This window comes from Chrysemys picta, chromosome 2 (assembly GCF_011386835.1).
Source record: "Chrysemys picta bellii isolate R12L10 chromosome 2, ASM1138683v2, whole genome shotgun sequence".
Lineage (NCBI taxonomy): Eukaryota > Metazoa > Chordata > Testudines > Emydidae > Chrysemys > Chrysemys picta.
Window position 1 is genome coordinate 102,488,610 of NC_088792.1, and position 18,492 is coordinate 102,507,101.

At 41.8% G+C, this 18,492-nt stretch overlaps 1 protein-coding gene and 1 long non-coding RNA gene across 3 annotated transcripts in view; one reads left to right on the top strand and one right to left on the bottom strand.

The window, feature by feature from the left end:
- Positions 1-1,019: 1,019 nt before the first annotated feature.
- Positions 1,020-4,674, bottom strand: LOC122172414 (uncharacterized). The gene is made up of 2 exons (XR_006172740.2): positions 2,540-4,674; positions 1,020-1,372 (listed from the first exon to the last, which is right to left on the bottom strand). It is a non-coding gene; the product is annotated as an uncharacterized LOC122172414 (long non-coding RNA).
- The window catches only part of CUL1 (cullin 1), an 84,454-nt gene continuing 70,619 nt past the window's right edge, over positions 4,658-18,492 (top strand). Inside the window, exon 1 of one of the 2 annotated variants that reach the window (XM_005300399.5) lies at positions 4,658-4,782. The gene's annotated coding sequence lies outside the window, so the exon portion shown is untranslated. Of the gene's footprint in view, positions 4,783-4,850; positions 5,045-18,492 lie in introns of those variants that run through there. The other variant, XM_042842735.2, reaches the window with a different exon arrangement.

Genomic DNA, 18,492 nt, shown 5'->3' on the forward strand with positions numbered 1-18,492 from the left:
ATAACCTTTACAATGATATTTCACATGACCTATCTTGTATAAAATACATCATTGTTATGCCATAATCCTATCATAATAATAATCTCTATGAAGAATATAGGATGCAGTGTCACAGTTCCCTGTAATCTTTTTGATGCCTGGGTCCTGTGATTCTTCCCCTTAGGCTTTCGATGTGGGCAGGCTTTTAACTGTCTATCCCCAGAGGCTCAATAGGTACCCCTACAACAGAGCTGTGATGAGGCAGCACTCAGGCAGGCACCAACAACTCAGCTGCACTTAATCTTCCCACAGAGCCTGCAGTGACTCAGACTTCAAGCATGGAGCAGCAGCCTATCCAGGAGTAGAGGCTGGGTCAGATAATCCTCAGGTTCAGGTACTTCCCCCCCCCCCCCCAACCCCAGCAGAGCTGCAGATTAGTCTGTGCAACAGAACTACCCAGCCAGGAACCCTCCTGCAGCCTTGCAGTGTATCAGACTCCCTACACGTCCAGCCTGCTCCTGATCCAGTTCCTACTCCAGCCTTGCCTGGGTTGTGTTCCAGTCTTGTCCTTGCCCAACCCTGACTTTGCTCCACTCTGTTACTGGCCCGCTCCAGCCTTGCCTCTGCCTCTGCCTCCTGATCCTCTTGGACTCTGACCACCATGCTTCAACCTTTGCCCTGTATCTGGATTCCAGCTACAGTCCCTGTCACTCTGTCTAGAGTGGCTCACAACTGAGAGCAGCAATCTCAGGTCAGCCTGTCAGAAAACAGGGCAGACACCCCAAACTGGTGGTTTATTCTATAATTAGATTTCACATATGTGTACTCCTGGATCACTATACCAGTCTTACCATGGAGTCACAACAGTCCCCTTAGACTCTCCAGAGCATCTTGCCGCCCAGACAAAGTAGACTTTGTGATGAAAAGTTAAAACCAAAAATCACCTCACATTAGGTTACTCCCTATCCTAAAGGGTCAGTCACTTATCCCAGGTCAATGAATACTCATGACCTCACACCAAAAACAATGCTGGCAGCCAATTTCTCTAGTAAACTAAAGGTTTATTAGCTAAGAAAAAGAAGAGTTATTGAGTGGTTTAGAGCAGGTAAAATACATTAACAGATGAGTCCAAGTTTGTAAGTCCAAAGTGATAGCAGAGATGTAGTAATCTGTTTCCATAAGTCTCTCGGGGTTACCCAAAATGACTTTGGGGATCTGTCTTGCATCTGAAAGTGTCCAAACAACTCAGATACAAGATCATTCCTTGGATCCATTCTTATAGCTGTTTTCCCTGGAAAGCAATCTGGCAAGTGTTTCTGTCACAACATGGGCTTTTCCTTAGCATGCGTCTTCATTTACAGTTCCAAGGCTCCAATCCTGTTTGATGGGCGATCTAATTACAGAGATATACACAATGCATTCAGTCACAGCAATCCAAACAATCTTTCATTAGTTTGCACGAAGTTTACACATCAATTCTCACTAACAAACACTTTTGATCTAGGGTTAATCAAGTACAGGGATATACATAATGTAAGGCAATAGCAACCAACAGGTAAATTTAGTGTAAATGTAATTACCAGTTCAGATGCCATGTAAATGTAATGTGGTAACATCCCTCTTTGTTCTACTTTAACAAGTGAATTGGCCTATGGCTTTGATTTGAACTGGTCTGCCAGCATCATGCTGAGCTAGTCTGTCAGCGTCACAGTACTGATTTGGCTTGTTCATGGACTCTGATCACCTGGCTTCGGCCTGTATCTGGACTCTGGCTATAGTACTCAGTTTGGCTTGTCTGTGGACACTGATCTCTGTTCTGATACTGGCCTGTTCCCATATCTTGGTTCAGCACTACCCTCGGCAGTCCCAACCCTATGTCTGGTTTCTAGCTCCATTCCAACCACTAGGCATGATTATTGAGAGGCAGGGCCTGACAATGTTCATTTTTGCATGAAATTCCCTGCCCTTTTTCTGCTATCATTGGTCCTGAAACTGGAATTCCTTCAGCATGTTTCTGTTTGAACCATGTGTATGAAGAAACTCCTCCAATTAAGATTTTTTTTTTTCAGGCTTCCTCTTCAGCACACTAACCATGCTATCACCGTCATGAATAAACTTACGAATCCATGACTTGCCCATGTTCAAGTCATACACAGTTCGCAAACCACAATTATACTCTAGTGAAAGGTGTGTTTTTTTTTTTTTTTGTTTTTTTCTTGCTGGGATGCCATGCTCAAATTTCTCTATGGTCTCAAGTTTCTGTTGCAGGATTAAGAAAACTCTTTTTCTTTGTCATGCTATAGGACTCAGAACCAGATGGTAATGGTTGTTTGTGCATTATAATTCAGGCTTTTTCCTTTCTTCTTTTTCACTCGAGAGATTCCGACCCCCTTCTCTTATGCATGGCCCCATTCTCTCCTTGGTTTAGCATTGGAAAATAATGCTGACTTTAACAGTGTATGAATTTAATTAAATGTTATAATATTGCAAAATGAAGTTAAAACAAACCTTCAGAGGTTTTATCATCATTGTCCTCATTTATTAATAATTGTTCCCCTACCCCATATTTGGTTTCCTCTTCCTTCTGATCATCTTTGTCCAGACTCCACCAAGACGACTGCATGTTATTCATCAAGTGCATTAACTTCACCTCTAATACATAGCACTTCTCATTTGCCAGAGCAGGAGTTATGTCATGCCCAGGGATAGTGCTTGTAAAGCAATTTTTCATGGGCAATTACAGTGCACATGATGCAGTGCTCCACAGTTGGCAAATAGGGTCCATCGCATCTACTGACCCTACTTCCAAAGTGGTGCTTCCTGACTGCTATGCCAGCACTGTTTTCTTAGAGGAGCTGTCTCAATGAATTTGATTATATTCACTTCAATGGATGGTTCTGGAGAAGATTTTATTGTATAAGGAAATAATCCTTTGAAGAGGTTGTGTGGACAACAGCTATTTGTGGGATATTTTTCACAGACAAATTTTGAAAATGGTGCACAGCCTGTGGTGCCTAAATGTGAGCTGATAATTTCAGGGTGTAAAGGAATATTCTCCCCTAGCCTGGTTCTCTACTGCTTGTACAACTTGTATCATAGTATACTCTGAGTGTTGCACTCCTTGGGCCAGATTCTGATGTCCTTTATACTGGTGTAAAAGCAGAGCAACTCCATTGACTTCAATGCAGTTACTCCAAATTTCCTTTGGTATAACTAAGATCAGAATCTGGCCCTCTGTCTGCAGAGGAGAATGGTGAATGGATCAGTATCTGCAATGATAAGGTGAAGAGAGTCCTCCCACAGCAAAATTCTCAGGTGCACAGAAGTGTGCAGACACCCTGTGTAAAGGTCCCTAAATCCCATCTCTTCTCCTTTTTCAGGGGGGGGAACCTCTTTAATAGTGAGTAACAGACAACAGTTTAGGACAGACAATGAACATATACCCAAGTGAAATGGCAGAGGCACTAGAGCTAGCTAGTCAGTATATTATCTAAACTGCTACTTTGGCAGGATGCTCTCAGTTTTGCAAGATATGCCCTACAGTCTTTAGTTACTGCAGAGGGGTTAATGTCTCGTGAAAGGCAGTACTTCCACCAGCACAATGCCATCATCATCATTCGAGGGTATTGCTTATAGGGAGCAAATAGCAACTACTGAATTAAGTCTCCCCTTCAAACAATGTTCAGGTTCAACCCAGCTTAACTTGCAATAACTGAAAATGTTACAGGCAGCAATGTCATATAGTAGCACCAGGCCTTCACTAATTCCTGTCTGCTATAACATGACTTCTACCTACCCAGTGAGGCAATACATTACCCCAATGTCATCATATCCTCTAGATCTCATTTAAATATCTGTAAATAAAAAATAAATGGACCTGTAGCTTCAACACTTGCCCCGGTCAACAGAACAGGACTGAATCTCTCTCAAAGGAGACCTCTTTCAGTCAAACTGTGGCCACTACTGGAGTTGTGCCACTTCAGCACAAGTTATCTGAGTTAAAAAACAAGTCTGAGTTATAGCCATCCCTCCACTTTCTGTGACTTTCTGGGCACTTGATTTTCCCCACAAGTCATACCACTACACACTGATATGTTGATATCAAATGTAATATTACATCCATCCTCCAAGGGAGGACAACAGAGGACTCTATGACCAACGTGACTGGCATAAATAAAAGTATATTAACTTGGCAAGGGTTTTAGCTAGCCCTCTCTCCTCCCCTTCTCTCTAATGCGGGCTGTGGGAGGGGGTTCAGTCCTCCATTCCCTCTGGGGCTGAGTGCAGGGGGGTGTGTGGTTGCTGAAGGATTAGTTAGCTTCCCCTCTGTCTCCATCCTATTGTGATGGGGAGGGGAGCGCCCCAAGTGTCGCTCGGTCACTCAACCTCATTTCTCTCCCTGGGGATCAGCGGGGGGATGCTGGGGAGCCCCCCCGGTGTTGGCAGGTGGGTGCTGGGCGGACTCCCCCGGGGAGCTGGAGAATCACCCTGGTCTGGCGCTGGGAGCTGGGTAGCCCTCTCTCTCTGCTAGTGGGGAGACCCCCCGGTGCTGGAGGGAGCCCCGCTTCCCCCGCGTGCTGCCGGGACGGACAGGGGCCGGGGCAGGCCGGAGACGCTCTCTCCCCGCGGGCTGGCGGGTGGGAGCCGGGGCGGGGCGCGCTGTGCGGCGGGGGCGGTGCTCGCTCCTCCTCCTCTGGGGCCGCGCGGGGAGGGAGGCGGCGGCGGATCCGGGGCCTGGCGGAGGCGGAAGGGGCGGGCGGACGCGGCGCGGCCGGGCCTGACTCTGCGGGACGCGCGATGCTGGTGAGTGCCGAGGCCTCGGCAGCGCCGCGGTGTCGCAGTGAGGCCGGCTGCGGCGGCGGGACGGGCGCGGGGAGGCGGCCGGAGCGGGACGGGCTGCGGGGTCCGGCTCGGAGTCGCTCCGCAGCCGCCGCGCAGGAGAGGCCCGGACGCCGCCGCTTCTCGTTCTTCCCTTCGGGCGCGTTTTATGCCCTGGCCCGCCAGCCCCGGGGTGGGGCCGAGTCCGGCCGGGGATCCGGCCCCTCTGCCCTGGGCTCGGCCTCTGGTGAGAGGCCTCGAACTACGCACTGGAAATGCCTTCCCCGGTACCGCCCCGGAGCCTCCCTCCTCCAGTCCCAGTGTCGCCCTAGGACCTCCCGCCCCAAGGAGCAGCCCCCCGCCACCGTCCCAGTGTCACCCCAGGAGCCTCCTGCGCAAGGGAGCAGCCCCCACACTGCCTCAGTATTGCTCCTGGAGCCTCCCCTCCCCAAGGGGCAGCCTCAATGGCTGGCTCTCTCACCCCCTGTGGCCAGCTCCTCTCGTTCCCAATATTATCCCAGTCACTCCAGAATATTCTGTTCCACAGCCCCTCACCCCAACCCCCAGTGACCGACTGCCAGACTTCTCTATCATCTCAGTTATCCCTGACCCCGTATCATCCCAGTTCCCTCCAGCCTCCTCCCACTCTTTAAGAATGTGCGACTAACTACTCCCCAAAGCCCCCTACTTTCCCTTCATCCTCAGTGACTGTCCCTGTAACCCTACCCAGTGACTATCTCCATAGTCCTCAGTGTTCCTCAACTAAATCCTTATAATTCTCCAGTTAACATTCTGCCCCCCACTAACAGCTCTGTAACAGCCTTACAGTGATCCATTTTTCCCCTTTAACTGGGATCCTTTTCCCATCCCTTTAATCATTCTTTGTCCCTCAGTGTGGAGGATTCATCCACCATAATTACTCCCCTGCTGTAATTCTTCCTCCAAAAAACTATTTCCCGCACTGTGATTCTTACCCCCGCTGATCTTATTTACTTGTCCTCAAATCTTTCCCTAAGATCCCTCATTATCTTCCCATTACACTTATTCCTTCCTTTCTGTGAACCCACCTACTGTCTCTACTACTTTGTACTTATAGCCTCTAGCTGTGCCATTTTTTTTTTTGATGGGGTGGTGCCAGTTGGCTTAATTTTTGAACACCTTTTCCTATCCAGGCTGTGCACACAGATTTCCCTATCTTTATTAATTTGCCCCAATTATGTTTTCAGTTCTCTGTGAATAACAGCTAACCAGTTTAACACCTTGAGCCCGAATCTATGTTGCTTTATTTACTGCATGTATAACTTTTCTCTTTTTGTCTCACTTTTTAATCTGGGGATAATTACCTGATCCATCAGGTGCTTTAGTAAAAACCTGCTATTTTGGAGAAGTTGGGGGAGAGAATAGTGAGGGAATGGGGAATTAGCTGAAAGTAGCAACTCAGAAATTGTTTCCACTACAGTATTGTGAATTGGTGATTTTGGGTGAGGGAGGGATGTTTGGGAAGTAACACTGTTTGGAATCTTTTCAAAAGCAAAAGTGTAGTAAATTGGCCCACTTTCACCACCTGCAGCCCTGGGCACTTATTGTAGAGGCTTGCATTGGCAGATGAATTGACCTGATATGACCCTCCTAAAAATTGGTTGCTTCCCTCTCTGATTTTGTGGTTCAGAAGATTCATAGATTATGAGGCCAGAAGGGACCACTGTGATCACATAGTCTGACCTTCATTATATAGAACTTGCCTGAAATAATTCCTGTTTGGACTAGAGCATATCTTCTAGAAAAACATCCAAACTTGATTTAAAAATTGCCAGTTGATCCTCCTTGTAGTCGACCTATCCTTGCTCCTCTTGTCACTGTTAGTTGCCTAATCTGTTAATGTTGATTGCTTTATCCTTGTAACTTGAATATTGCAGTCAGAATTAAGTGCCATGCATAATTAGAATACTGTGTGTGTCACATTGGTTTGAACCTGTTTTATAGTTAGTGTCTATAAATTAGCTCTTGTCTGCATGAGAAAGTTTCACCGGTTTCAATTAAATCTTCATGAAAGAAATTAGCTAATTTTATGCAAACCCCTGTGTGGACACTTATTTTGGTTTGTTTGTGTCTTACTTGGGTCTGTCTTAAATTGATTCCTATAGAATTTTGCTGTTTTTTATAATGTAATATTCAAGGAGATATTTAATACTCCGTTCTATTAAATATTGTTCATCAATTACATTTCTCTGGTGCTGGATTGTTAGTTTGAGTACATGAAACATGGAAAGGCCCACTCTACTAGGTCAGGCCTTGTTTACACTACCAGGGTAAGTCGACTTAAGTTACGCTATTCCAGCTATGTGAATAATGTAGCTGGAGTCGATGTAGCTTAGGTCGACTTACTGCGATGTCTACACTGTGCAGCGTCAACGGGAGACGCTGTCCTATCAAGTTACTTTACTCTCTCATTCTGGTGGAGTACTGGAGTCCACCGGACAGTGGTCTGCAGTAGATTTAGCAGGTCTTCACTAGACCCGCTAAATTGACTCCCGCTGCATTGATTGCAGCACCATCTATCTCTGTTAAGTGTAGACATGGTCTCAGGAATTATTCATTGGTGACAGTGGTTACCAGCATAGGGTCCACCTGTACTTAAACTACTTTCAGTGCCAGTAGAGAAAACTGCTAGTGGACAAAATGATTTTTAACATGGTTCCTTTATACTTTCTGTAATGTTACTGAAAATAGTTTTGTTCCATGTGCACCAGTAATTAAATCACTTTCAACACGGGTTTAGAGAATGCATGGTGGGGGAAGTGGAGACATACCCATTGCTGAAAACAGTTGCTAAGGGCAGGTCTACACTACAGCTGGGATCAGTGCTCTGAGATCGATCCACCAGCGGTCGATTTAGCAGGTCTAGTCAAGACCCACCAGATCGATTGCAGATTGCTCTCCAGTCAACCCCTGTACTCGACCCCCAACGAGAAGAGTAAGGTAAGTCGATGGGAGATTTTCTCCCGTCTATCCCCCCTGTGGTGTAGACCCTGCGGTAACTCGACCAAAGGTACATTGACTCTAGTTATTCACATAGCTGGAGTTGCGAAGCGTAGGTCGACTTACTGCGGTAGTGTAGACATAGCCTAACAAAGGGCCATTTTCCTATTGCAGATAGATATAAAGGCCATGTTATGCAACAGCTTTCCCAGGGTTTTATAGCCAGTTGGTGGCACAATCATATTAATGGTGTTACAAATAAAAGTTCAGTTTGTCTGCACAGCTTTGTTCTATTGCAGCTGTGATTGAGAGTCTGTATTTACCACAATGTATAATCTTGTTTTTATCCATACATTCTAGGAAAAATCTGGGGAACTGTGGTGCCTCGGCAGGGGACACAGGGTTTGGAGGACATGCACACACAACAATATCAGCAGCGTATAGGATAGTGTATCTTTATGGTTTTCTGCTGCATGTTGCAGCGAGGAAGGATACCTAGTGAAACCAGCAATAAACTTAGTTATGTGGGTCCTGGCTGCACTATAAAAATGTGTAAACCAATTTCAGAAAGACAAGCTTGTTCCAGCAGGGGCAAAACACTGTTAGTTGCCACAGTTTCTGAATTTTAAAGATGAGGTAAATTGAAGCAAATGGTGATTTGAGCCAACCGTGCCAATAACTAGTTGTAAGCTTTGTTAAAAGTTGTAGTCTCGTGTTATATAGGGATTGTATAGGATTTATTTTTAATCAGCCACAGTGACTGTTTTTTGCATTTATTACAAGAGAACTTCTGATGAAGGCAAGAAAGAAAAGGAAATAGCTTAAGAAATGAGAGAGAAAGCCATTGAGCTTGTCTACACTAGCATTTTTTGTCAAAGGTTTCACTATGATTGTTGCATCTCCATTGGAAGAACTAATGTAGATTGTCTACTGCTGTGTTTACTGTTGTGCAGCCTAGATTTGCTGTGAGCAGGGTTAAATTACATGGAGGTGAAATTGCCAAGGTCAGTCTGCACCAGGGCTCCCACTGGTGGATCTACACTGGCACTAGTACAGAAGTGAGACATCATATTTGTATCAGGCTTTTCGTAATATCATTTAATCTAGCATTATAATATGTCTGGACTATTTCCGGCGCTTGGGGGGGGGGGGGAAGCAATACTGTTTCATAAGATTGTCAAATTCTTTGCCATATTTTTCTTTCTTAAAAAAAAAAGCAGAATGATCAGCTTGTCAGTGTTTTAGAAGCACAATTTTATTTGTCTTCTACAAACGTTTTTTAAAAATCCAAAGAAGCTGCATTATAAATTTCATTTAGATTCTACACTGTATTTTTAGTATAATACATTCTGCATCTATAGTGTGTTCTATTTGAGAATCTTGAAGGGTTTACAAACCTGAATTACTATACCTTTGAAGTTAGGAAAATATCAATCCTATTTTACAGATTAGGAAACTGTGGCACAGGAAGTTTGTGGCAGAGCCACGGATCTCTTGGATCTCTCCGTACCTAGTATTATACCTCAACCTCAGCACCATCCTTCTTTTCTCAAGTTAGCAACATAATTCTTATTTGCTATTTTCAGAATCTGGGACAGAATTACATTACTTTCCCCATCTCCCTCATCTTCCCCTTTGATTATTCTGCTTTTGGAAGGATTGTCAGAGTCAGAAGGTTCACTGTTAGATGGTCATGTGGGATCTGTGTAGTCTGATGACACTTTTAAATCTCATACTAAAAGTAAAGGATTGAAACATATTTAATCTTAATAATATCTTCCAAGTTGTACATTTTATTCCAAGGTTAATTGAAAACATCACTCTTGGATCTGCTTTTTAATTGAACATATGTACACCTGCAATAGTAATGGTTTATACAATGCTACTTGTCCTTGTGTCAAAGTTGCTGTCATTAACACTACCTAAGATTATTAGTGTTACTGTAAGTGTGTGAGAAATTGAAGTTGAAATAACTGACCTCACTTCCATACAAAGTGAGGGGCATGGTGAGCAATAGACTACTGTTGGATGTGGGGAATTATGGGAGGCTTCTTCCTCTGGCCTGCTGCTACCATTTTTCTAGAGAGGATGGGAAGAGGTGCTCATTCTCTTTCCTTCTGTAGTTATTAGGGCTGTTAATACTGTTGCAATTAGGGAGGCACAGCAACCATAAAAATATATTTGCACGTGGCATGTCTAGATTTTTATATCTTGGTTTTAGTAATGTGTTTGACAAAGTTCCACATGACATTCTCGTAAGCAAACTTGGAAAATGTGGTGTAGATGAAATGACTATAAAATAGATGCACAACTGGTTGAAAGACTATACTCAAAGAGTAGTTATCAATGGTTTTCTGCAGGGGTCAGTCCTGGGTCTTGTACTATTAAATATTTTCATTAATGTCTTGGATAATGGAGTGGAGAGTGTGCTTTAAAATTTGCAGATGTCCCCAAACTGGACAGGATTACAAGTGCTATGGATTAGATTCAGAATGACCTTGATGAATTGGAGAATTGCTCTGAATTCAACAAGATGAAATTCATTAAAGACAAGTGCGAACTACTTAAGTTAGCACATGCCTTAAAGCGCTACAGTGGCATAGTTCCAGTGTAACAGCTGTGGTGCTGTAGTGGTTTAAGTGTAGATGCTGCCCACACTGAAGGGCGGGGTTCTCCCGCTAGTATAGGTAATCTATGTCCTTTAGGCCTGGTCTACATTGGGGGGAAGGGGGATTGAACTAAATTATGCAACTTCAGCTACATGAATAATGTAGCTGAAGTCGATGTACTTAGATCAACTTAACCGTGGTGTCTTCACCGTGGTGAGTCGACTGCTGCTGCTCCCCCGTCGACTCTGCCTGCGCCTGTCGCCGAGCTGGAGTACAGGAGTCGACGGGAGAGCACTCGGGGATTGATTTATTGCGTCTAGACTAGACACGATAAATCAATCCCCACTGGATCAATTGCTGCCCACCGATCCAGCCGGTAGTGAAGACATACCCTAAGAGGAGATAGCAAAGTTGATGGAAGAATTCTTCTGTTTCCCCCATACTGGGCGTTAGGTCAGCGTAGATACATCTCTCAGGGGTTTGGATTTCTCACACCCCTTGGAGATGTAGGTGTGCTGATCTAAGTTCCCAGTGCACTTAGGAAGCAAAAATTAAATGCACAATACAAAATTGGGAATAACTGGCTAGGTGGTAATGTCGCTGAAAAGGAACTTGGAGTTACAGTGGATCACAAAATGAATATGAGTCAGCAGTATGATGCAGATGTAAAAAATACACCCCAGAATGATATAAGCCTTAACACTAGCAAGATAATTGTCCTGCTCTGCTCGGCATTAGTGAGGTCTTAGCTGGAGTCTGTGTTCTGTTCTGGGTGCCACACTTTAGGAAAGAGGTGGACAAATTGGAGAGCGTCCAGAGGAGAGTAACAAAAATGATAAAATGTTTTAAAAAACCTGACCTCTGAGGAAAGATTAAAAAAACTAGGAATGTTTAATCTTGAGAAAAGACGACTGTGGGGTATCCTGATAAGTTTTCAAATATGTTAAGGGCTTGTATGAAGAAGATGGTGATCAGTTGTTCTTTGTTCACGGAAGGTAGGACAAGAAGTAATGGGTTTTAGTGTGCAGCAAGGGAGATTTAGGTTAGACATTAGGAAAAACTTTCTAACTATAAGGGTAGTTAATCTCTGGAATAGGCTTCCAAGGGAGGTTGTGAAATCCCCATCATTGGAAGTTTTTAAAAACGTTGTTGGGCAAACACCTGTCAGTGGTGGTTTAGGTTTACTTGGTCCTGCCACAGTGCAGGGTGCTGGACTTGGTAACATCTCAAGGTCCTTCCAGCCCTACATTTCTATGATTGTGTGTGCTGCTGCTTCTGGTTCCAGTCTCTGTTTCTGATATAGAAACTCCCAGCAGGGGTCAGGGTGACTTCCTAGAAACTGAGAGGAGCAGGGGAATAATAACTTATACTCCGAAGAATTCTTATCTATAAAATTTACAAGATGCAGCTATACGGAAATTAGACTAAATAATGCTTAAGTTCAGTTTCAGCTATAAATCAGGAAAATATAGGGAAACAGATTGAACTAAAGGACAGAATTTCCGCCTTAACTGAACTCATATTATCTTATTTGTGGGCTTAAGTTGCATCTACTGTACTTCGGTGTAAAATGTATTATTTCATCTTGTGTTTCTTATGATGAAATAAGGTCTTAAGTAATGTTAATAGAATTTAGTATTAAGGCTACACTTCTGTGCTTAATTCACTGTGTTTTGGTTGGCTATTTAAATTTAGTGTGTAAATTCATGAACAGTTCTGTGGTCTCATGAAGGAAAGTGCAGAGGTTTGAGTTAAGGAGAGTGACTTGAGGCTGGGGTTATAGTTGGTGTGGGAATTGTATGGTTTGCCTCCCTGCATTCTAAAAGTTCCTATGTTGCTGCTCTTGAATTTAGTGCTTGATGACTGGTGCCAGCAGGAGCAGCAAATTGAAATTGTAATTCTGCACAGTTTTGTACAGTTGGGGAAGTGCTGTGGGATGGAACTGCAGCACAGATGTGGTTCCCTCAGAGAGGAGAAGAGGTAGGAAACACAAAATGGGGCAGATTGAGTGAGATTAGACATGCAAACCTAGTGATAGATGTGCAAACCAAATGTGTTGGTAGCAGCTGCGCTCATCCAGTGGTCTTTTGTAGCTCATCAAAGTACAATACAAAGCTTAAAGTCCCTTGCTGCGTCTGTTAGCACAGGTTCAATATGCTGTTAAGGAAGCCTACTCAACTTCTGGAGTAAGCATGTTCCTCATTTTCTGTCAAGTAACTACCTCAGAGTTGAATGAGCTTTGGAAGAAGTCGTATTCCATCTTTACCAAAAAGGAGGTGGTTGTGATGCATGAATTTTGGAGAAAATGATATTTTTGAGAGGTATAAGTTCTGAGCAATGCAGAAAGTTAAATTCTGGTTGAGCTGTGGTCCAAGTGTAGTGTCTGTTCTTATCAGTTTAATTAAGCTATGTGGCTTAACCAGGAGGAAAAAATAATCTCATGTATCAATAACTTTCTTAATGGGTTTTTCTGTTTGTTGGAAGAGTAGGGTTATATGCCTGGTCTGTATTTGTGCACCCCGTGGCTGTTGTCTTTTAGGCATCAAGAGTTAAGGTAGTTAGTGGTACTGTGTGGAGTTAAAAATGGTGTAGCATTGCTCCATGGTATTTTAAATTGTCAATAAATGTCGTGTTTGGCATATGTCTAAAACTGGAAGCACTAATTTATAGTCAAATATAGAATTTAAAATATAAGCTTATTTTTAAAAAAATGGAGTAACAAGGAAAATTAGTCCATGAGTGATCATTTTTTATTTATAGGAAGTTAATTAACAATAGTATTCCTGTAAAATATACTTCATTTCAAAACATAGCATCACTAATTTCTTTTGGTGATCTGCATTAGCTTTATACTAGTTGTAATGCCAGTGTTTTTATCACCTGTGAATGAAATGTTGGTATGAGTACATATAAGGAGGAAGCACTTCAGAATTAAAACTATACCCAAGTGATATATTTGAACATCTAGAAACTTCAGACTGCTTGCAAGACAAATCAATGTACTGTTGTTATTATTTCTAAGCTGAATGGGCAGGCTCTGTGGCCGGATGTGCCTTGATCAGCTGAAGTCCTGCAAAATTAACAAGGTAGAAGAAGCTGTAAAATTAGTGAGCTCATGAGAAGATTGGGGCCAGAACTGAATGGCAGCGATTAAAATTTAATCGTTTTTAAGGAACTGAAAGAAGTCATAGTTTACCTAACCTTAAGGTGACAATAAGATGAAGAATAGGGTGCCTATATAAAGAATGTTAATTACAGTTAAAAATTCAAGTGTGTAGCTAAAATATCATATGAAATCATATGTTGTGGTAAGCTAAATTCTCTAAAATGGAGTGGGCAGTGCTCTGGGTTTAGGGAAAAGCAGATTGTGTTTTAGTTTCTAATTTTGCTGTGGTGGTTTTGCACGTACAGTGGTAGCTATAGTGAAATGTCAGGCCAGGCTAAAATGGTATTTTATTCCATAGAGATTTGTGGGGGTCATAGTGTTCCAATTTATGAAATACATTTTAAATAGACGTTTTGAGATTTACTGGAGAAAGTTACTTATCTTCAAAAAAGGGAGGAAAAGTTTCAGGAAGGCAAGCACCCTTAACAGAATTTTCAACAGTGTTCAGTGAAGTCTTTGAACTGCCCAAATCGGTATTTCTGGGTTTCCGTGATGCTGCTGCCCTTCTTGCTAAATTGCATTTTCTTGACTCACTTAAGCACTTGAGCACTTTTTTCCTGCTCTATCTTATTGCTATATCTTTGTCCTTTGTTGGCTATCCTCCCTTACCTTCCTTTGCTGCATCTCCATGGCCAGTTCAACAGCAAGCCTTGGTCTTGCCACAAGCCTTCTGGACAGTGTATTTGCTATTTTTGTTCAGCTTATTCAGTTTTGGATTTAGACTTTATGCTAGGTTTGAATGAAATAGGTCTGCAAGTCCTTCTGACCACCTTAGCTTTTCTTCTTTCTCTCATGCTCACTCTTTGGCTTGACCTGCAATGCAAATATGCTGTCTTCTCCCAAAGAACCTCATTCTTCTTCTTTAAATGTAAAAGCTAGACATGGTAGGCAAACAAGTGCAAAGGTAACCCCTACAGGCTCAGTTAAAAGCATCCTGTGATTTGTAACATATGTCAGTCATAGGAAGATCCAAGGTCTTGAGTTAAAGGACACATTAACTTGAAAATCAAATTTGTCTGAAAATTTTCTGCCTTCTGTTGCTACAAATGCCATCTAAAATTACTAAAAGTAAAGAGATGACACTTTTTTCTTTTTAAATTTTGCTTTGGTCAGGTCTACACTAAAAACTTTTGCCCCACAGAAAGGTTAGGCATATGGTCCGTCCCCCCCCCACACACACACACACATTTCTGTACTGGTAAAAGCCCTAGCATAGATGCAGGTATACTGGCATAAGAGTTCTTTTGTTAGCATGGTTTAATTTCTGCAGGGAGCCAGTATGGGAACTAAGCTATGCCAGCAAAAGCACTTCACTACTCTGGATAACTTTCAACCTACTGTTTTATAAGAGCTGGCTGAGGAGCTCTCTTGACAGCTAATGTTGATTTTCTATAAGTCTTGGAGCAGTGGGGAAGTTCCAGAAGACTGGAAGAAATGTTGCACCAATTATTAAATATAAACAGGATGATGCAGGTAATTGTAGGCCTGTCAGCTTGCCATTGATCTCAGGCAAGGTAATGGAGGAGCTGATACAGGACTCGATTAAAGAAAGGTGATGTAATTAATACACATCAACATGGGTTTATGGAAGATAGATCGTGTCAAAGTAACTTGATACCTTTTTTTGGAGGAGATGACTGGTTTGGTTGATAAAGGTAATAGTGTTGATGTAATATATTTGGACTTCTATAAGGTGTTTGACTTTGTACCACATGGCATTTTGACTAAAAAACTAGAATGATATAAAATTAACATGGCATGCATTAAGTGGACTAAAAACTGGCTAACTGATAGATCTCAAAATGTAATTGTAAGCAGGAAATTGTCATCCAGTGGCTGTGTTTCCAGTGAAGTCTGACAGGGATTGGTCCTTGGCCCTATGCATTTTAACATTTTTATCAGTGACCTGCAGAAAACTTAAAATCATCACTGATAGTTTTCAGGTAACACAAAAATTTATAAATAATGTAGAGGATAGGTCAATGATTCAAAGCGATGTAGATTGCTTGGTTAAACTGGGCACAAGCAAACTGTGTTGTAATACAGCTAAATGTAAATGTATACATCTAGGAAAAAAGAATGTAGGCCATACTTACAGGATGGGGGTGAACTCTATTCTGGAAAGCAGTGACTTTGAAAAAGATTTGGGGGTCATGGTGGATAATCATCTGAATATGAGCTCCCAGTGTGAAGCTGTGGCCAAAAGAGCTAATGCAAACATCGGATGTGTAAGCAGGGGACTTTCAAGTAGGAGTAGAGGTTATTTCAGTGGCTCTCAACTTTTTCAGATTACAGTACCCCTTTCAGACAAACCCCTGATTTGTCTTGCATACCCCCAAATTTCACCTCACTTAAAAACTACTTGTTTACATAATCAAACATAAAAATACAAAAATGTCACAGCACACTATTACTGAAAAATTGCTTACTTTCTCATTTTTACAACATATTATAAAATAAATCAGTTGGAATATAAATATTCTTCTATTTCAGTGTATAGTATATAGAGCAGTATAAACAAGTTGTTGTCTATATGAAATTTTAGTTTGTACTGACTTCACTAGTGCTTTTTATATAGCCTGTTGTAAAACTGGGCAAATATCTAAATGGAAGACCTCTGCATATCCTTAGGGGAACATGTACCCCTGGTTGAGAACCACTGAGTTATTTTACCTTTATTTGGCACTGGTATGACTGCTGCTGGAATACTGTGTCCAGTTCTGGTTCCCACAATTCTAGAAGGATGTTGATAAATTGGAGAGGGTTCACAGAAGAACTACAAGAATGATTAAATTAGAAAACATGTCTTATAGTGATAAGCTAAATAGTTTGAGTTCATTGAGTCTAACAAAGAGAAGGCTAAGGGGTGACTTGATTACAGTCTATACATGGGGAATAAATATTTAATAATGGGCTCTTCAATCTATCAGGGAAAGGTGTAAAATGATCCAATGGCTGGAAGTTGAAGCTAGACAAATTCAGGCTGGAAATAAAATGTAAATTCCTAGTGGTGAGAGTAATTATCCATTGGAACAATTTATCAAGGGCCATGTTTAGTTCTTCAACACTGACAATTTTAAAATAGAAATTGGATTATTATTTTTTTTAAAGATATGTTCTAGGAATTATTTTGGAGACGTTCTGTGGCCTATATTATATATTGTATAGTATATTATATACTCACCCCTGTAGGTGTGTGGAGTCCTCATGTTGGTGGCCCAATCTGGGTGGGTTTTCCCTGAGCGGGGAGCTGTAGGCTGTTGCCACCGCCAGCAGCTAGGGGAGAGAAGGCCTGATATACTCCATCACAGAGGAAAATAGTGCCCAGAATTTTATGCCATCAAATCTGTGATACAAAAAATGTAGAGGCCAGGCTTTCCAATATCTGGCCCATAATATTCTTATGTTGAAGAAAAAAATCTGAGCAGAACTTTTTTACATGGAAAACTTTCATTTGAAAAATTATACTTTGTTTTTAGATTATAATCTTATATCACATTTCTTTCATGTTAATGATTACAATTGAATAAACTTGCAAAGGTGTGTCTAACACTATTTTACGGAAGGGTGTGTGCTGCAGGGGCATAGTATTATTTCTGAACTCTTTACTGTACATTCATGCATATGTTGCCAAAGGTCTACCCCCATTGGCATTTATATAGCTTTATAAGAAAGTTTTATGGAGTGCACATACTGAAATCTGAGGGGAATCATGCTGCCCATCTTTGGTGAACGGAGGTGAAGGATAGTGAACTGGTTTTATATGCTTCAAACTGTCTGCTTCATACTAAGTCTATTACTGAGAAGACAATGTCTGCTTTATGTGCAACAGATGCCAAGAAAAAGTTTTCTTTTATGTGCCCAGATAAGTGTAGTACAAAGCTAAAATCTAAGGAGTCTATGGTAAGGGAACTTTCTGTGAAAATTCTAATATTTTAAGGTCAGTTCAGCTGGACTTATTTTAAAACTGGTTGGAGCTAGACCATGTAGCAGCCTGAGTTGTTTTTAAAATTTGCTCTATGGTTCAGGCCTCATGAAGGCTGGCCCCAAATTACAGTAGGCTGGTGTCATAGACCAAATCATAATGCTTCTGTTGGGGCATGCACCTATCTATTCTAGTAGCATTATACAGTATGTCTGCAGTATATATGTCTAGTGTGCCGTTGCTCTTGTGAGCATATGTGCTTGTATTTATGTGGTATACTTACTTACTGATCTCTGTGATAGGGTGTTTAGACAGTTGCCTTTGTTTAGTGGTTATATAGTTAAATCACTGTTGCTCATCAGGGTAGGTAATTTTAAATTTAACAGGTGCCTTCACTCACTAGAGATTATAGAGAAATCTCTGGTCTGAGGGAGCAGGGTTTGATTGAGGTGTTAAAGACTGTTTTTAGGGTGGGAGGGACTTATTAGAAAAAGGTGCCTCTTGTCTAACTATTGGAATCGAACTACCAAAAAGTTCATTTAAAGACTTTTTGGTTGCAAGAATCTCATTTTGCATTTTTGGACTCTGGCTTTATTAAGCCTTTATTCCTTTTTTGGTTTGGCTTTGGCTTTGCTTTTTGCGATGACCACCAAAGGCCTGATATGATTGCAGCAGCTGTCCAGTGAGTAGGGTGAGTGAACCAGATTCTGCCAAGGACTGACAACTGCTTGCATACCTTTACAGGCGTGTACTGTGTTTGTGATACAGAGAATCATATTCATTTTTAGGAAAATTAAATAAGTTCAGTATGTTGTGATATGTTGGCAAAATATGAAGAATGGAGTTCTGATCTTAATCTGTAAAATAATATATAATGAGGCTGCCAAGATTTAAACTTCATTACTAGTATTCAAAGCATATGAGATTTTTGAATGTACTGTGTAATATGTAGTGAAATTTCATTTTTCATAATATTTTACCGCTTTTTGGCACAGTGAAATCTGATACTTTGCTGC